The sequence below is a fragment of the Odocoileus virginianus genome, chromosome 32 (genome assembly GCF_023699985.2).
Source record: "Odocoileus virginianus isolate 20LAN1187 ecotype Illinois chromosome 32, Ovbor_1.2, whole genome shotgun sequence".
NCBI lineage: Eukaryota > Metazoa > Chordata > Mammalia > Artiodactyla > Cervidae > Odocoileus > Odocoileus virginianus.
The window spans coordinates 18194125-18210673 of record NC_069705.1 but is presented as its reverse complement, the minus strand read 5'-3'; the positions used below and the strand labels follow the sequence as shown (position 1 = coordinate 18210673).

Sequence of the window (16549 nt, the reverse complement as noted above, 5' to 3'; positions counted from 1 at the left end):
AAATATACATGATAATCCACTCTCAAGGCTCTGACCTGTAAAGTATAACACTTTTCCACTGATACAGAGAAAAAAAGTTGCAGAATAGAAAATAACAATTGTCTTGTTAAAGGTTTATAGGAACACTGTGATCACATCTACCTGGACAGCTGCAAGAACAAAGGGTGCCTGCATCAAGAAGTTTGCAACAACCAGACACACCTTTTAGTAAAAGAAATCTGAGTGCTAACCTGGGTAACATGGTTCTTGGGGACGCTAGTCCACTATCTTCTCAGTAGACTGACTTTCTGAATAAAGTTTCCATTCCTTGCCCCAAGAGCTCATCTCTTGACTTATTGGCCTGTCGTGCAGTGAGCAGTACAAACTTGGACTCAGTAACAGTAGCATGGAAGGAATACCAGGAAACTGGAATTCCTGGAAATCCTTTCCATCATGAATGGACACTCATTTAACCTTTACAGACAATTAATACACAACCCTATTGACCGTTAGGAGGGAGGAAATATGGTTATTGGAAGGGCTTCTTATGTTCTTCAGAAGTTACTTGGTCACTATAGACCCACTGCTGACACCCTATCTCTGTTTCTGTTACAGGCCATCATGCTACTTTTATTTCCTTTTTTATTATATATATGCATCTCCCTTTTCTGCTAGACTGTCTTTGCGAGCAGTAGTTGTTTCTTATTCATTTTTTAACCCTTAGTACTTGGCACAGTTCCTAGAATAGTGAACCATTCTAGTTCTCTGGAACTAGAATTCCACATACTTCCTAGAATGGTGCCCAGTAAATGTTGGATGAATTAATGAATGGATAATGGAATTATAGATTAGTGGAATTAACTGTTGGATGAGTTAATGGATACTACTACGCACCCCCACTGCTCACGGTCACTTTATATGTGCAAAAAGATACCAGACAACAGTTGCATTTCACAAAGAGAGAGGTTGTATGAATAGTTAAGTGTGAAAACAGTATGGGGAGTGGAACCCAACAGTGGAGGACTGCCGGGGATGGACACCAAAGCCATGAAAAACACAAGAGCCTAAGCAGAAGGCTTCATACCTGAGAGTGCCTAAACCATACCCTGTCATTCAAGACTGCTTCTCAATGGTTTTGAAGCAAAACACTGCGTTTTGTAAATTACCATCAGAGCTAAGCAAATTGATCATGTGGAATTTGTAGCTGGCTTGTTAGACTGTATCCAAGGAAAGGGGAAAGTAACAGGTTTGGCTCAGCTGTCTACAATCTTACGCATTTAATGGGATGATAATTTGCTGTTCAGTGTGTTCATTTTGAAAAGCATCACTCTTTCAGAGGGGAAAATGAATAAAACCAAGCCTTTTTGCTCCAAATCTGTATGGAAACATCAATATCCTTCAACCAAGAAAACAGGTGGTTAAGACACGGAAGCATGGGAGAGACTGCCAGTGTCCCACAGAAAAATGTGTATTGTCGCGTGGTTAGTTGAATTAACTTATCATGAGGCAAAAAAAAAAAAAAAAAAAAAGCTAGAATTCTAGTTTGTCTACACTATATAGCCCAGACATTAAAAGTCCCCAGGAGAATTCATGGAGCCACAGGCTAAAGGAGAGACACAGAGGATGTAAACAGAGGATGTGTGTGTATGGGTGGTTGGGTGGGTGTGTTTCCACATCCGTATGTATCAATTTATTGGGACTAGCATTTCCAGACAAGAGATTATATGATGGCCTAGAATATTTTCCACTCAAATTAAATGCAGTTTCTAATGACATTAATTTAGTTGATTTCTTCCTTGATGCATCAATGCTTTCACACATACTTTCCTTTTCCCTCTTTTCTCTTCTGCATCTGAAATTAATTCTGAGGAAATCAAGTTGGTCTTTATATACACTGTAAGTTCCTCAAGGCAGCTCATGCTTCTGGTCACCTATTTACAAACCCTAAAGATCCCCAAACATTATCTTTTTGTAAAAGTTAGAGGCAAATATGCTCCATGAGCCAACACAAAGGAGAAAGGAACGTGACAAAACGGGAAATTAAGCTCAGTAAGAGATCAAGATTTTTTTTAATTCCCTAACTCATCACACATTTATAGAGCCCCAATGGTTCAGCAGTGACAAACCCGCCCGCCAATGTAGGAGACACAGATTTGATCCTTGGGTTGGGAAGATCCCCTAGAGAAGGAAATGGCAATCCATTCCAGCATTCTTGCCTGGGAAATCCCATGGACAGAGGAGCCTGGCAGGCTACAGTCCATGGGGTCACAAAGAGTTGGACACAACTTGAGCACACACACATTAGATACAGTGAAGGGTTAATAACAATAATAATGAACAATTTCTGCCATTCATTCATTCCTTCAATATTTAGTTATCTCTAGTTTGTGTCACTGGTCTGGCACTTCTATAAGCTAAAGATTCAAGATGAATGAGATATGGTGCTACCCTCCAAGAACACACACTCTAGAGAAACGTGTCCTAAAAATGGTGAATCTCTATGTGCTTACCTCTGTCCAAAGAACATGGAAAGGGGATGTGATGGAGAGGTGGAACTTTTGCTATATCTATAAAATTTTATCTCTTTATAAGACTTAACAAGCATACAGCAGATACTAACACAACACTGTAAAAAAAATTACACTCCAATAATAAAAAAAAACTTAATAAGAAGAATATTAACATTTAGTAAATCCAGACAGCAGGCAAATATTTGCTGTATCACTTTTCTGGGGTTTTCTTCTTGGAGTTAAGAGTTAGTACATAGATAATTAATGTTTTGAGAACAGAATCATGATGATGATGATTTAAAAATGTAAAAGCCATGTTAGAAATCTACACAGAATACACAGAAGGGACATATAACCCTGTCTGGGAAGAAGGGCGGGGGTCTTGAAGCTTCCTCAATAAACCCCGGAGCTGAAACACTCCCCCAGGAGTCTGCATCTGAGTCTTTGCCATCAAATTCAATGGAACAGATTAGCAAGACAGCCTGGCAGAGAAGCAAGGCAAGACCCCACGCAGGTGATTCTGGCCCAACTCTCCAGAAATCCTTGGGGAGCTGCCAGGAGCACCAGTTTGCCCTCCAACCCTCTCCAGGGGCTTCTAGCTCAACTGACTCTACTTCTGTCAAGTTCCTGGGCTCCTCCCAATTTCCTGGCCTCCTCCCTGCAGGAGGTCAGATTATTTCTGAACACAGACTGTTTATATGGGTACCAGTTCACAGCCTCACCCCTGCTGGTAGAGCGCTCCTCCCCGAAGTACCTAGAATCCTGCTTCTTCTAGATCTTCCTCTTCTCCATTTCCCACTCAGTTAGTGACTTGGCAACATACCATCATGACTCATTTGACCCCCAAGAATCCCGAGGTTCTGTCTTCACCCCCCAGATATTAGGCACTCACTCAAGATTCAAGCTGAATTCCCAGCTGGGCACTGCTTACTACTGTCTCTGCACATTTTAACGTGAACTACAGAACCCCTGCTCTCAGCTGAGGCCACATCTGCTGTCTTATTCTGTCCCCTCTGCACTGGGTTCTAAGAAGGTCTGCAGGCTGAGACAAGAAAGACTCTCCAGATTGTTGACAAATGAGTGAACATCACTTACTAAAAAGCCACTGTGAGCCAAGCACTCTATATGGCAATGCTTTCCAAGCTTCCATTCTGGAGCCCATTTTGCATATGAACCACAGTCTTCACTGTGAACAGCAGAACCTTGGCCTTAACCAAACAGAGCAGAGGTGGGCCAAATACAAGCCCACCAAACTGGGGCTGAGTCCCTGTCCGAAATCACAGCTGCCGTGGGGGAGGGGGGCAAGCCACACACCAACCCTAAAGCACTAGCTCAGTAGCTAGTGAGAGACCTTGACCCAGACAGCATCTAGAGCAAAGGGCAGTCCAGGCGACACAGCTGGAAATTACCCCGGCTGGGTGGGAAGGACTTAACATCACGACAATGGAGCACATGGACCCTGCCTTCAAAAGCTACTTCCCCCACCCTGGTAGAGGATACAGATGGAGCATACATGAAAGATACTAAAATCATTCAAAAGCTTCAAGCACTCTGTGCAACAAAAAAATGAGAATGAATCATACTTTAAGAGTCCAGAAACTGAACTATTAATCGCATATTCTGAATAATAAAATGAGCCAAAGTTTATTTTTGAACTTTGTTGGTTGATTCAGTTGAGGGTAACCGGAACTGTTTTGAATCAGAACTAACCTTGAATATTAAAATATTCTCACAAGTTAGGTAATATTTCACCAAGTTCAAATGGCAGGCGAAAACAAAAAATAAGAACAAGGCAACACTGGATTGATTAAAGGGTTTTTCTTATAAGACAATAAAGAATTGGAAAGCCTATTAAGAATAAGAAAAATTTCAATCATTATGCAAAAAGAAATAATAAAGATAAGGAGAGCACACTAGAGGGATATTTCTATTAATATGACTAATATGTAAAGAGTTCATTTAAATTAGATTAAATGAATTGTAAGTGAATTTGTGAAAATCAATACCTCCATGGACACAAGCAGGCAATACACACAAGAAGAAATGTAATTGGTAAGTAATGTACAGAAAATGGTTACCTTTGTTAATAAAATGAAAACACTATGATGTCACTTTATATTCATTATAATTAACATCCTATCTGGCAACACTCTGGCAAATATGACACACATTTGCACATTGTTTTTGCAATTTATACCAATACAAACAATATATATACAATTTGTCTTGGTATAATGCAACATAATACAGCAATAAGTAGCAAAACAAAAATACATCTCTTAAGATTCCTTCTCTGGAAATGCTGAAGGAAGTTATTAAAAAGAAGGAAAAAGTAATACACAAAAAGACACTCACTGCAGGGTGTTTCTGTAACAAGTATTAGACATGTTTAACAATGAAGGATGGTTAACTTAACCATGGCACATCAGCTCTGAAATACCATAATACCACAGCTCTAAAACAGCACTGATGAACAGAAACAATAAAAGAACATGTTTATCATAGAAGTGTTACATGAAAAAAAATACACAATACAAAATTCTATTCATTCACTGATTATAATTACACTAAAGTGTATTACACTGCAGGTGGATTAAAAACTTAAAAAACCAAAAGCAGTTGTGCTTGGGCTGTGGACTTGTAAGACTTTTTATTTAGTTGCTGTTCTGTGATATTCTCAAAGCGTTGGTACCACATGCAGAGTAGGGGCAGGGGGAGACCCTAGGGAAGCTCGAGCAAAAATTAGCCACATTTCCCATCCCTGGTATGAGCATTCACAGTTAGCTCCCAGACAAAGAATGAGACCGCAGGCAGATTTCAGGGGCGCTGTCCTTGGCTCCCACACTGCCAAGATTTCCCATTCCCCCTCAGTCACCTCATCCATGCTTAAGGAAGAAAGCACAGCTAGCAGACAGAGTGGCAACAGATGTCCAGGCGCTGAGCCATCCCGGAGCTGCTGCTTGTCACTCACATGAGCACGCACCAGATCTCACAGATGAACCAGACCTATGCTCGTCTTCCTGGCTTTTTACTCCCCTACTGCTGCTGTTGCAAGAGCTAAGTGCCAATTATCTCCCAAGCGTGAAAGCAAATATTGTGATAGCCCAACACGTTCTCCAAACGTAGAGGACACTGGCGGGGATGAGTGTCTTTCCTGGTCTGGTGTCTCTTGACTCATCCTAACAACTCTTCTTTAAGCAGGATCTGGTAGGTGCACAACTCTGGGCTAGCCCCTTCAGTACTTGGCATTCTTAATTTTTGCTTCCGTCTCATCCCATTTTGTCTCTGCCCCCGAAAGAACTCTCCAACCATCTGCCCATTCTCGGGATCCAAAGTAACACGGGGTGATATAAAGACTTCAAATATTTGAAGGCCTGATATGAGAGAAAGAGATTTTAAGAAACTGGCTTATGCCATTGTAAAGGCTGGTGAGTCCAGAATCTGCAGGGTAGGCCAGAAGGTTGGAGACCTAGGGAAGAGTTAGTGTTGCAGCTTCAGTCTGGAGATAGTCTGAAGGCAGAATTCCATCTTCCTCCAGGGATCTCAGTCTGTATTTTCTTTAGGCCTTCAACTGATTGGATGAGGCCCACCCAGAGGGTAATCTGCATTACTCACAGTCTACCAGTTTAAATGTTAATTTCACCTAAAAGATGCCTTGACAGCAACATCTAGACTGGTGCTGGATGAAACATCAAGGTACTATGACTGAGTCGGGTTGACATACAAAATTAACCATCACGACAGGAATTAGACCAGGATGCACATTTTGCCATCAGCTGGAGTTGTGAAAAAAAAAAAAAAAGAAAACCAAAATGTCTCACTTGTGAGACAGTATACTTCTAATCCCAGTAATGTTCAAACTGATAGTGGTTTCTTCTGATGCTAATATCCCATCATTGTGAGACTAAAAAAAGTTAATTTATGCAAACTATTTTTTTTCATGCAAACTACTTTTAACTACAAGAAATTTTTATGGGCAAAGAAACTGAGATTTGAAGAGGTTAAATAGCTCATCCCAGTACTACCATCCAGGTCTTCCAGTTCAGGCTCCTTCCAGACCCACAGCGTGATCTGAGGTGCTAAAGGGATGTTTCAAGGCAATTATTGGCCACACACATCACTCTTCAGCTCACTTAAAGTCTTTCTGCACCCTGCTCATCAACCTACCTTCAAGAAGGAGCAACTCTTAGATAACTACAGCATAAGATGGACTCCAAGAACAAACTGGGGCTGCCAAAGAGGGTAGTAAAATTCTCCTGGATTAGCCCAAAAGTTCTCCTGGGTCAGCTCTCCTTTTCTCAGCAGGAACTCACACCCAACCTGAAAGGACCATAATGAGGTCGAGGGGAAAGGAGATCTGAAGAGGAGGGACCCAGATCACCAGAGAGGAAATAATAGCAGAATTTGGAAATTAATCCCCAGCCATTCATAGCCTGTGGCCTTGGCCCCAAATAACCTCTGGCTTTGGAGGCATTTCCACACCTCAGATTTTGCAGAATAAAACATCAACGAGGCAAGCAAATTTTGGTCTTGCTCATATTGGTCACCTTGCACTGAGTAACTTCAGTGGATAATTATACTAACAATGTCTCTCTTTTTATTCTCCTGGGGAGAAGGGAAGGAGAAAAGGAAAGAAGGCAATGAAGGCAGAAGGAAGCCCAACCTGCCACATATTTATCTCAATCCTTCAGGCACCCAGAATAGTAATCAGTTGGTAGCTGAAAATTCGGGCATTTAGAACATGGACCTCACCCCTTCCCAATACATGTGACTAACAGCAGTGACATCACCAGCGATCTGAAGCAAGTTTCAGCCTGTGAACATCCTGGAGTTCTCCAAAAGAGAAAAGACAAATAAAGATTCTTTTTGTAAGCTAGGACTTAATTAAAAGGCACAAGTGCCATTATACCACTCCCAGCCCCACTGCCCTCTTCCACTTCCTCTCTTTGCTGACCTCATCTTCCATCCCCAATCATACCTCCCCCGGCCATGCCACTGACACCTCCAAGTTGCTGGGAGAGACATTTTCTTAACGACTAATTGATTCACTGCTTTTCATTGTTGGAGAGAAATGCTTTTCCTTTGTGCTCCATGGTGTCTTCAGACCACTGAAAGCGTTTCTCATACATTTCTTTTTGTAGTCTTTAAAAAGAGGTAATTATATAATGGCTGACTTCTTCTGGTTACGTGGGAAATCAACATCTCAGTAGCTTTTTCAGACATACTTAATAAGAAAGCCATTAGAAAGGCAAAGAGAACCCTATCATTATTTCCCAGTTTCCTCCTTAATTATAGACAATCATTCTGAAGGAGGGGGGACAGCTTCTGCGACAAAAGTTGTCTAGCATTTAACAGAACAATTTCGAACCAGATTGAACAGATCAACTTTATGTCAACTTGCAGATGCTTGACAAAAAAACGCTTAAAGGATGTTAGATGGAATGAGATGCTAATTCAGCCTGTTCTCCTTTCCCTTCACTCTGAAAACATAGGGTGTTTTTTTTTTTCTCTCTGCTTAGGAAAATTCAGGTAGGTCTGTCTCAAAGGCTTCAATTAAAGCATGATACACCCCCCAAATTCTTACTCTTTTTTTTTTCCCTAGAAATATGACCACCACCAAAAAAGCCACTGACATTTTCCCACTTCAACACATTTTCCTTTGGCTACAATTCTACCTCCAGAAAATTAATTCTAGAGTTTTCTTATGCTTCCTCTCTTAGTTCTGGCAGTTCTAACAAAGATACCAAAGACTGAGTGGTTTACAAAGAACATAAATTTATGTTTCACAGTTCTGACCGTTGGTAAGTCCAAGACCAAGGGGCCAGCAGATTCAGCATCTGGTGAGGACTTGATTTCCGGTTCACAGATGGTCATGTTCTTACTACAACCGCACATGGTGGAAGTGGCAAGGGAACTCTCTGAGGCCTGTTTTATAAGGACACGAATCCATTCAGGAGGGTTCCTCCCTCATAACTACGTGCTTGCTTGCTAAGTCACTTCAGTCATGTCCGGCTCTCTGCAACCCTATGGACCATAGCCCGCCAGGCTCCTCTGTCCATGGGATTCTCCAGGCATGAATACTGGAGTGGGTTGCCATGCCCTTCTCCAGGGGATCTTCCCAACCCAGGGATCGAACCCATATCTCTTATTAAGTCTCTTGCACTGGCAGGCAGGTTCTTTACCACTAGTGCCTCCTGGGAATCCACTCCTAAAGGTCCCACCTCCTAATACCATCACACGGGGAGCAAGTTTTCAACAGGTGACTATAAAGGGAACACAAACGTGAGCCTATGGTGCTGCCCTTATTCCCACGCTGGTCTATAGGCCTAAACCAGAGAGAAGCACGCCTCTGAGTCTAGAGCAGACATTAGCGCTGGGGGAACAGGGCAGCTTCCACTCAACACACGCACAATCAAGTCAAACACCCTGAATCCAGAAGGAAAGAACTCCCATCCAAGAAAGTCACAGAGATGCAAACCAAGACAAGATGTGAAATGTCTTCCTGTTTCCTGCGCAAGGTGTTCGTTTTTCTGAGGAGACACTTGTAATGGCCCCAGTGAACCTTCTGGCCAAACCAATAGTTTATCCTATAAAATAAGAAGGATAAATGCTTTCTTCGCCTATTTGATTGTTTGGGAATCAAATAAGATAATGCTAGTATAGTTGCCTGGAAAATTATAAAACATACAACAAATTCTTTACAGTTTTCCACTGAATTAACCCAAACAATGCAGATTTACTTTGCTGTTTTGCATGTATCAGGCAGGTAGCCCCCACTGTTTTTCTGCCCGAAAGGTAAAGTGACTTCTCCAGGTGACACAGCTAGTAAACAGAAGAGCTGAGATTCAAGCCAAACTTCAGTGACGTCAAGAGCCTGATCTCTTGAACACTACTCTTTCTCCAAAAATGCAAGAGAGGTGGGTCTAGGGCCACTACCCAAAGCCACTTACTTTAATAAGTGTCTCGCCAGCTCTCAGCATCACACAAATGGGGATATCTGATATATGAGGGAGGTACTCATGTGTTTATTTGGTAAGTAATCACTTTCCAATAAAACTTTTTTGAATGTTTTTACAAAATAAAGCTTTGATATTAAAATTCAAACAGTAGAGAAGGCTCCATGTGGGAGTGGGTGGGGAAATTCTGCAACTCTCCAGTCATCCCTCACCTTTCTCCCACTCTCCATCTTTTTCCTAATATTTATTTATTTATTTGGCCACACTGAGTCTCAGGTGCAGCATGTGGGATCTTTTAGCTGTGGCACGTGGGATCTAGTTCCCTGATCAGGGATCGAACCTGAGGGAGCCCTCCACATCGGCAGCTCAGAGTCTTAGCCACTAGACCACCAGGGAAGTCCCCCAACTTCCATCTTAAACTCCCATTGTATACTACGGGGATAACCACTGCCAAGAGCTCCATGTGTTGTGAATATTCTGAATGTTTTTAGATACAAATAGGATCATTCTAAACATGTTATTCTGCAAGTTCTCTTTTTTTTTAATTTAATACATGTGCGCTCTTCCTATTAACACATATAGATCTACCTGATTTTAGTAGCTATGAACCATGGTGTGTGTGGACCATAATGAATGTACATGGCCACTGAGTTACGGGCACTTAGGCTATTTCTTAGTGTCTATGTGTTTGTTTATGTCATTATTAGAAAGCAGCCAAGAACATTCTGTACACATAATTTTGCAAGTTTATGTGAGTTCATATATGAACTAAATTCATAAAAGTAGAGACAGTGAGTCAAAGGAATTGAGCATTTTAGGCAATTCATAGATATTGCCAAATTTATCTTCAAACACTTGCACCAATTTGTTCTTCTACAAACAACAGTATACAAGAATATCTGTTGGCATATACTTTAGCCAACTGAGGAGATGATCAAACTTTTTAATCTTTGCCAATTCAGTGGGGGCAAAACACTCATCTGCCCATTTATTTTGTATTTCGTTATTAGTGAGCATGCATCTCTTCTCATTCTTTTTATACAACCTCCTTCTTTATGTCTTATGCTCATTTGTCTCTGAGTTTTTGGTCTTGATCTGTTCTATTTTTAGTTCTCAAGATATTATGGAACATGAGTCCTTTTGTGACAAGTGTGGCTGTTATTTTGTTTCCCAGTCTGTCTTTGGACTTTCTTTACACTATTTTTTTCAAGTAGAATTTTTTATTTCTATATAGGCAAATCTGTTTATCCTTTGCTTTATGGTTCTAAGCTTTATATCATGCTTAAAAGAGCCATACCCATTCCAAGATCATTTTTAAAATTCGTAAAGGTTTTATTCTAGTGTTTTTATAGATCCATATTTTAATGTTTAAACATTTAATCCTTCTGGAATTTATTTTGGTATAAGAAAGGAAGTCAGTATCAAACTTCACCAGGTGGAACAGTTTCTCTTACCAGGAAACCATGCTTAGTTCATGTAACAAAAAAACTTATGTTGCATATATACCACATACTGAGTGGGCCAGGGCCATTTCAACCCTTATGAGCTCTTCATTTTGCCTAAATGATGACCTTGAATTGTGTGCAGCTTACTGATACGGGCCTCAGTTTATCTACTGGCATGGGACCTGGTAAAGGTACTGACATCAGTCACCTGGGTATCTCTTGATTAACTTATTTTCCTAATCCAAGAACTCTTTTCTACCTCTTCAGCAGAATGTGTGCTTAGTCACTCAGTACTGTCCGACTCTTTGCAACCCCGTGGTCTGTAACACGCCAGCCTCCTTGGTCCATGGGGAATTCTCCAGGTGAGAATACTGGAGTGGGTTGCCATGCCCTCCTCCAGGGGATCTTTCCAACCCAGGGATGGAACCCAGGTCTCCCGCATTGCAGGCGGATTCTTTACCATCTGTGCTACCAGGGAAGCCCCTTTGGCAGAACAGTGTTCTTAAAACACACAGGATTACAAAAGAAACAAGAATGATACATGAGGATGAAGTTCTATCCAAAGACCCCTGGCGTTACTTAGGATTCCCTCCTTCTCCTAACTTTGCAAATACATTTCATGGAGGCAGATACAGAAACCTGTCCAGTGGGCTGACTCTCTCCCCCCTGCCAGCCGGGGTCTCTACATCCCGAGCTTCCCTCTGCCTCAGTGTCTCCTGTGCAGTAACTGACTCACATGTAGCTAGTCTGCAACTGGCTCTTCCCTATCAGATGAGACACTGCCAAGTTTACTCAGTGGTCCCCAACCTTTCTGGCACCAGAAGCCAATTTTTCTATGAACCAGGGGGATGCGAGCGATAGGGAGAGGCTGTAAATAGAGCCGGAGCTTCACTGTCTCACCCACTGTTCACCTCCTGCTGTGTGGCCCAGTTTCTAACAGGGGGTTGTGGACCCCTGATTTCCATCCACATATTACTGCTCTGTTATATACATGCAAAAAAAAAAGAAAAAAAGAAAAGGAACACAGTTATATATTCTCATGAGTATGTGTCTATCCTAACTTTGGTTGGGTTTTTTGGTCCCTAATAGGTATATCCTTCCCCATGTCACCGTATTGTAAGTCCTCCTGATTTCTGCTGTGAGAAACAGGTTGACATCAGAAGGTCATTTCTGAAGAACTATTACCCAAGAATATTTTGAGAGCAGAAGCAAAATGGTAAGTGGTTTCATGTGATAAGAAAATTTGGGGAATCAGCTATGAATTGAGTGGGGTGTCATGCAAAGGGGAAAAGCTCACCTTGCAGACACCAGGAAATATAACTCTGATTCCATTGGCTTTGTCTGTAACATGTAACATTATTGGATCATTAGCCTCTGCCTTTGCTCAAAGCCAACTCTAGCATCTGGATCAATGATATCAGAGCCCCCAAGGGCATCACCACATTAAGAACTCTACAGCCCATGTGGAAGAACAAAGAGTTTACAGTATATTCACCACTGACTTAAAGGAACCCTCCTCCAAAAAAAAAAAAAAAAAATCAATAAGATAACCTTTGGCTCCTTAACACTCATACTCTTTCTTTCCTGTCCACTCTATGCTAAAAGAGTAACTGAAAAGACGATCTAAAAAGTGATAAAGTGGCGAGTTCCTTGACAAAAGCAAATGGCATTAATCAAAAACTCAAACCTTCTCTCAGATGGACCACTTGAACTGTAAAACACACACACACACAAAAAAATTTTTAACCCCTAAGTGACAAAATTTTCACAGAACAGCTACATTAAAAAGAGATTGTAGGGACTTCTCTGGCAAGTCCACTGGGTAAGATTTTGCCTTCCGATGCAGGGGGTACTGGTTCAATCCCTGGTCAGGAAACTAAGACCCCACATGGCTTGCAACCAAAAAACACAAAAGAGAAGCAATACTGTAAAAAATTGAATAAAGACTTTTAAAATGGTGCATATCAAATAAAAACGGTAAAAAAAAAAGAAAGAAAGAAATTTAGAGAGAGATCGTAGACTCGAAAATACTTTGAGAGAGAGATTGTAGACATGAAAATACATTTTTTAACTTGTAAAAGACAAGTCCAGAAAAGGTACAAAGATCATCGACAACACTGATAGCTGTCTTCACTGAACCTGGCTCAAAATCATAAAAGCTTCAAGTTACAGACCTCAGAAAATTGACTTTAGACCTCTTTTTGCCTGATGTAAGATTACTCATCCCGGTACACACAACACGAGGCCAGGAAGAAACCACAGAGGTCATCCAGTCTCACCACTGACTACAGATGAGGAAAGAAGCGGGTCAGAAAGGTTAAGTGAAGTGTTAGAGGTCACAGTGAGTCAGAACTTAGCTGGGACAAAACCGTCGATTTACTAACTCTGTGGTCTTTCTGGTGACCCACTTCCACCTACCAGAAACAGATTAAGTTACATTGTGATACAGAGCCTGGCTGGACTGGCCAGCCTGCCTGTTCTCCCCACATCTTGGAGTCTGTGTGCCCTCTGCCCCAGGAGGCTAACAGGTACCAACTCCCTCAACCAGCAAACTTGCCCTCCGCTTCCAGCTGAGTTTAGTCAAAAAGCTTCCCAGCAGGAGAAGGAAGGACCAGAAAACAGAGAGATCAGGTGTCCGTTCTCCTCCCTGTGGGCGCTGCTCTGAGATTACAGCTCCCCCTGGCTCTTTCTGCCTCCATTCCCTGCCCCTTCATGCCTGAGGCTGTGTTTTCATTTCCTAGGGTCTGCCATAACAAATTACCCTATGCTGGGACTTCCCTGAGGGCCCAGTGGCTAAGACTCCCCACTCCCAATGCAGGGGGCCTGGGTTTGATCCCTGGTCCGGGAACTATTAACAGATCCCACATACCGCAACTAAGACCCAGTGGAGCCAAGCTAAAAATAAATAAATACAAATAAACATTAAAATCAGTACCATACATTGAGTGATATAAAATAACATAAATTTGTCTCACAGTTCCAGAGGCTGTAAGTTTGAAATGCATGTGTTGGCAGGCCCATGATCTCACTGCCCAAGGAATGGTCCTTCCTGGTCCCTTCCTGGTTTCCGGGGTTTGCTGGCCGCCCTGGGTGAGCCTCGGTTTGTAGAGCTATTGCTCCACTCTCTCTGTCTGTCATCACATGGTGTTCTGCACGTGTTTCTGTCTGTTCCTTCTCCTTTCTTATAAGAATGCCAGTCATACTGGAGGATGGTCTGCCTTTGTGACCTCATCTTGACTTGGTTACACTCACAGATTCCCTTTGCAGATACGACCACATCCCTAGGAACCAAGGATTAAAACTTCAACAGATCTTTTGAGGGACACAATTCAACCCATAACAAGGTGGTAACAGTGCTTGGCAATTACCAGCTTCAGGGTTGGTATTATCACTTGTGTCTTTGTGTATAGGTGCTGTATTATCACTTGTGTTTCGTGTATAGGTGCTGTATTATCACTGGTGTTTTCATGTATAGGTGCTGTATTATCACTTTTTTGTCGTGTACAGGCAGACCTCATGTATTGCATTTCCCTTTATTGAGTGGATTTTATAGATTGAAAGTTTGTGGCAATCCTGCACTGAGAAGTCCATTGCTGCTATTTTCCAGGAGTGTTTGCTCACTTTCTGTCTCTGTGTCACATTTGGTAATACTTTATTATTAAATTTGTTATGGTGATCTGTGGCTGGTGATCTTTCTAATACCATAGTTTTGTTTTTTATTGAAGTATGGGCTTCCCTGGTGGCTCAGAGGTAAAGAATCCGCCTGTGATGCAGGAGACCCAGGAAACTCAGGTTCAATCCCTGGGTCGGGAAGATCCCCTGGAGGAGGGCAAGGCAACCCTCTCCAGTATTCTTGCCTGGAGAACCCTATGGACAGAGGAGCCTGGTGGGCTACAGTCCATGGGGTCGCAAAGAGTCAGACACAACTGAAGCAATTTAGCACGGACACATAGTTGATTTACCACACTGGTTTAATTTTAGGTGTACAGCATAGTGATTCAGTTAATAGTTTTTTTCAGATTCTTTTCCATTATAGGTTATTACAAGATACTGAATCTATTTCCCTGCTATACAATAAATCCTTTTTGTTTACCTTGTTTTGTATTTTTAAATCAAGGTATGCATACATTTTTAGATGTAATGCTACTATTGCCCACTGAGTAGACAGTATAGTACAAAGGTAACTTTTATATGCACTGGGAAACCAAAACATTCACACAACTCATTTTATTGGGATACTTGTTTTATTGCAGTGGTCTGGAACCAAATCCACAATATCTCTGAGGTATGCTTGGATGCTATAAGCATTCCTATAAACAGTTCCTTCACTAAAGTTTACTAAACTCTTCCACGTCCATTTAGGATATAGAAAGCCACAAGAGACTATTGATGCCACCCTAACAATGAGAAAAGGCAAAGTAATCTACAAAATTATAACTACTCTTGAGCCCATCAGAGAGCTGAGAGCACAAAGCATTCAAGTGAACTAAATTCCAATGAGTACTGAACCCCTCCGAGGAGGGATGGAAGATACAAACTACTTCCCTTTTGGAAGAGCCCAAAAGAAGTGGCAGCTAAAAGTGGATAAAAAGAAAACAGGTAAAATTTTAACAAATTCGTAAAGGTCAAATGAGGGTTAATGAAATAGTGTGGAATCCCTGGGAACCCCAAGCACAAGCAGAATCTGCGCTCCACTCCCCCCAGTTTCTTTCTTAGGAGGCTTTACCAGCTACTCTTGAGAAATACTGGAGGCAGGATGGGAAACGTGAGTGAGTCCCCTTGGGGGTGCCAATGTCTCATCGTGAATATCTGCGGCTACAGTGGTATAAGCACACGGGCTCACCCATTTTCCAGACTCTTCTGGAAACACGAATGCTGCTGGGAAAAGGCAGGAAACCCTGATCTCAGAACCCTGATCCCAGAACAATGATCTTGTTGGGTAAGATAGAAGGGCAATTCTCATTGTTATTTCCAAGTAGGTAATATAGGGGCTTCCCTGGGGTTTCAGTGGTAAAGAACCCACCTGCCAATGCAGGAGACTCGGTTTCGACCCCTGGGTTGGGAAGATCCCTGGAGAAGGAAATGACAACCCACTCCTGTATTCTTGTCTGGAGAATCCCCATGGACAGAGGAGCCTGGTGGGCGACAGTCCATGGGGTCACAAAAGAGTCAGACACAACTCACCGACTAAACAACAACATACTTACAGGTGAGATATCATATTAAGTGACTTGCCAAAGGTTGAGCCAGGACATAATTTTAAAGCTCCCAATTCCAGGCCAATTCTCTTTCCACTATTCTCTCCTGATTCTTTATACTGTAGATATTTTCTGGACAACCGAAGCATCTCATTCCCTGCCTTCTGGGTGAACCCAAAAGTGAAATAAATCAGGGGCAAAATAAAAAACGTTTAGCCATGGTTAAGTTATTGAAACATCAGAAATTTTATAAAACACTTGAAGAAATGTTTTTTCTCACCAAGTTCACACATGTCAAAGATGACAGCCTAGAGTCTTCATAAGCATTCCAAAAGCATTACCCATTGGCTGAAAATTGGCTCCCTAGAATAGTTTTCACTTAACAGAAAGACCTTTTCAAAAGATAGCTAGACTTCCCTCCTTTGGATCTAATAAATGCCAAATCATCCATCTAAGAAACA

The 16549-nt window shown here is 41.8% G+C and overlaps 1 long non-coding RNA gene across 3 annotated transcripts in view; it reads right to left on the bottom strand.

Annotated features, from left to right (window-relative positions):
- Positions 1 to 14059, bottom strand: part of LOC110143814 (uncharacterized) — a 111552-nt gene extending 97493 nt beyond the window's left edge. For all 3 annotated transcript variants that reach the window (XR_011485122.1, XR_002315697.2, XR_011485123.1), the window contains exon 1: positions 13866 to 14059. This is a non-coding gene — a long non-coding RNA (uncharacterized lncRNA). The remainder of the gene's footprint in view (positions 1 to 13865) is intronic.
- Positions 14060 to 16549: the final 2490 nt, after the last annotated feature.